Here is a 4,100-nt window from a genome sequence, read left to right as displayed (position 1 = left end):
TATACTGCATTATTACTATAAGGAAACACAAAATGAAGTTCATTTTCTGCTTTAAAAATGTATTTTCCAAACTTTAAGAATCATGTTATATTTATTACTTAAATAGATGCAATTAAAAAATCAGCCTGTATAATTTTGCATGTATCATATGATCATAATCATGCAAAATTATAGACAGCAAAATAATAAAAGAGAATGTGTTTAAAAAAAACCACAAAAACCAACCATTCCTAGGTGTGAGTGCCTGCTGTTTTTCTCTCCAGTGCTACTATATTGTCCTAATTACTGCTGTGGTGGTAAAAACAGTTGTTTTCCTTTTTAACCAATGAGAGAACTGCAGGTTATTTTTGAAATGAGGTCTTCACCTCCCTCCGTGCGCTCAGATTAATTCCAGTGATTTTAGAGTTATATTTCAAATGACAGCAACTTAGGAGATACTAATCAAATTTGTATTAACTATTAAACCCCTTAAAGGGGTGGGGGGTGACTTTCTAAATATAGGAATACTGACAGAAATGGCAAAGAAAAGATGTGCTATGTAAAATCTCCTAATGTCATCAGGTCAGAGCACATCTCAAGTCTTGAAGATGTCACTCTACCCTGTAAGACATGCTGAGCTAGGACCTATCACTCTGGTCCATGGACTTCACCTCCCCTCAGGCTCCTTACCAGGGGCTCCCATATTGCCCACCTGCCTTCATTCCCTTGATTCCCTTTCAACACCTTCTCTTTATTCCTTTTCACTCTGATCAGACAACCTGACCATCTAGAATCAATAGATACTCTTCTGATATTGGCAGGAAGTCATTACAACCCTCTACGCTCCCTCACGTGTCCCTTCGCTTCTTGACTCTCTTAAGGATGAAGGCTGCGGCTGGGGATCTAGCTCAGTGGTTGAGTATGTGCCTAACCATGCACAAGGCTCCAGGTTTCATCCCTTGCACTGGAAAAAAAAGAAATCCAACAAAGGGCTGAAAGCTACTGAAAGTCACCATAGATTCCTCCCTTATCCCACTTCCTGGCAGAAGGTAGCTCTTCCCAGATTGGCCCAAGACTCCTACAGAAGGGCCAGCACAATCCTCTCTCCAGGACGCGTCTTTGAATAGGATCGTTGTTGGTCTCTAGCAGCGAGGCTAGCCATCTGCTGATGCCTACCACCAGCTGCCGTCTCATCTTCTCTTTCTGATTCCCCTGAGAATCCCCAGACTTGCAGGCACGTGCATTCTCTCTTGGCCCTGCTCAGCCTGGATCCTTATCGTTCCAGGGCTTTCACAATCTCCCCCTCTTCACTTAACATCACCCTGGTTTCCCCTTTAGGACAGATCTGTCACTTTCCCTGGAAAGGGTCCTCTTTGGTCATATATGCCATCATGCAACACCAGATAAGGAAACCCATACATAAAAGCATTTGAGCAAGCTCACAAGAGACATGCAGCTTCCACCAGGAGGAAACCAGAGCCTGGCTTCATGTCCCAGGGGATCTTAGCTTCGGTTCCCCATCTGGACTCTCAAACCTGTGATTCGTGCCCCAGATTGAAATTTCACTTTGGTATCATTTCACGGGGAAAGAACAACAGCAACTGAAACCATAAAAAGAGCACATTTATTTAAATCTCCTCCACCCGCTGCTCACCTCGGTGTCTTCCCATTTTTAAATCAGATACATCATGGTTCGTATTCATTCTGTCTCCCTCAGGATGCCTCTGTGATCTCAAATCCTATATTCCCATGCCTCCTGAGAAGAAGATAAGCTTCTCATCCCCTGTCCCATTTGTGCCCCTTCTCAGCCTGCTCTTGAAGCCTCAGCACCTGCCAGACCCAGCTTGGCCAGGCTACGCAGGAACCTAATTGGCCAAGCAAGGCTGCTGACAGGCCCAGAGCTATCACAGTCATGATTGTGGATCGCTGCTGAACCAGTGGAAGGAGGACATTCCTACCTGAACAGCAGACCTCTGTGTCTGTGGCCACCCAGTTTCCTGTATCCCTCTGGGCTCCATCCTTAAGGTGGTCTCTGCCACCCAGGAAATGTAGCCTAGCTCGGATGCTTATCATAGCACTAGTAGATTACTCATAAAGCTTGTTTCTCTTCTCTTTTTAAAAATTTTACTGAATTTGTATGTATTTCATATAGAAAATGATCTTTATACCCCCTTCTCCTTTGTCACCCTCTCATACCACCCCCCCACTGGAGTTCGTATCTTCTGTCATTTGTAGGCTTATCATGTAAAGTTAGTGTCCCCAGATGTCCCTCATCCACTGGGATCTGGTCAGTCTATCTAAAATCAGCTCATTCTCACCCAGCAGTAATTTGCTGCCAATAATTGTTTGACTAAGATTGGGGCCTGCTGTTCATTTCCACAGTTCTGTGTTGGGTTTTTTGTCTGATTAAGTTTGCATGGGTCTTGTGTATGCTGACACCAGTGCCATAGGTTCGTATGTGAAGAGTCCCAGGAGTCTGTACGACTATTTCCATATGGTCATGTGCCTCCTCCTTGGCTCTTACAATTTTTCTGCCCCCTCTTCCACAGTGATCCCAGCCCTGGGTGGGTGGGACCCACACTCTGCAGACTCTTACTCTCTGCATTTTGGGCATTTGTGACCTTTTGTGTTCCTGGCCATCTGTTGCATGAGGGAGCTTCACGGATGAGAGTTGAAAGATGCATTAATGTTCTCTTCATCCCTTGTCTATGTTCCATGAGCCTTAGGTGTAGAGGTTGCATCCTAGATGTGCCACTTAGGCTTGGGCAATTCACAGAGAATCTCTATGTGTGACCAGTTGTAGAACTCTGTAACTATCTCTGTCTCTTGAAAAAGAAGCTTCTTTGATATGTGGTGACTGGGATACTTGTCTATCGATTTAAGGATCCATACTACATTTGTCTAGGGATGTAATAACCTTGGAGTTTTCTCTAAGATCTCTGACCTCTCCAGCTATGTGTATTTGGCTAGGTTTATGATACCACACGTGAGTTTTCTCCCACTGAGTGGGCTTTAAGTCTAATTAGGTAGCTATTGATTACTCCCAAGATAAAAGTGCCACTACTGCACCAATGTCGTCCTCTGTGCTGGTCATTGATGTGGTTTTTAGACCTTGAAGCTTGGTTTGGACCATCGATTGATGTTCTCAGCAGCTTACATAGTAGTCTCCAAAGCTATGAGAGCTAGCCTTCAGGGGAGGTGGCTTCCAGGTCAGTTCCAGCTCCATTGCTCCAAATCCTGTATCCAAAGTATGTCCTGTCTTCAGCAATAGGGTCTTACCATCACATTCTGGGAGGTAATCAAGGATTGTGACAATAGCCTGTGTAATTTTGGCAACTCAAAGGAAGGTTTCTCCTGTCTGCCACTGTTTCTTGTTATATAGTCTTCAGCTATACTCACTGATTCATGTAGAGATAGCGTATGTGTAATTTTTCTGTAGTTTTTTTGGACTAATACCATTCCCTCTGATTTTTTTATACTAGCTAGGGACTATTTAGCTCTCCTCTTTCCCTCCCTGTCTTTTTAAAAAAATATTTTATCATTTTTATTTTATGTGTATGAGTGTATTGCCTGCATGTATGTGAGTGCACCCATATCATGCAATGCTGTGGAGGTCAGAAGAGGGTGTCGGATTCCCCTGGAACTGGAGTTAAGGATGGTTTGTAGCCGCCATGTGGGTGTGGGAATCAAACCTGGGTCCTCTGCAGGTTCAGTCAATAATCTTAACCACTGAGCCATTTCTCCAGCCCCACCTCCCTGTCTTAGTTTCCCTTCCCTCCCTCCCAATTTAAAGTGTCCCCATTTTCCCCATTTCTCCCTTGATAATTTCTGTCTCTGATCCCACCTCTCTTGAGCTCCTTCTTCTCCTTAATCCCCATAGTTCTTTGTATAGCCTTCCTTCTCCCCCTCCCCTTTAACTACCCCATTTTTAAAAATTATTTACTTAATAACCACATACTTAGAAGAAGCATTTCATTACAACAACATTGACATATTCAGTAACAATTTCCAGAGCTAAGATGCATCTCTTTCAAAATTGGCTGTACATTTCTAGGTTTACAGATGAATTATTACACTTATATAATCTTTTACTCATTATAAACTCTATAAGACATAAAATT

This window comes from Nannospalax galili, unplaced genomic scaffold (genome assembly GCF_000622305.1).
Source record: "Nannospalax galili isolate Female #2095 unplaced genomic scaffold, S.galili_v1.0 scaffold54, whole genome shotgun sequence".
NCBI classification, from domain to species: domain Eukaryota; kingdom Metazoa; phylum Chordata; class Mammalia; order Rodentia; family Spalacidae; genus Nannospalax; species Nannospalax galili.
Note: the sequence above shows the minus strand (reverse complement) of the source record.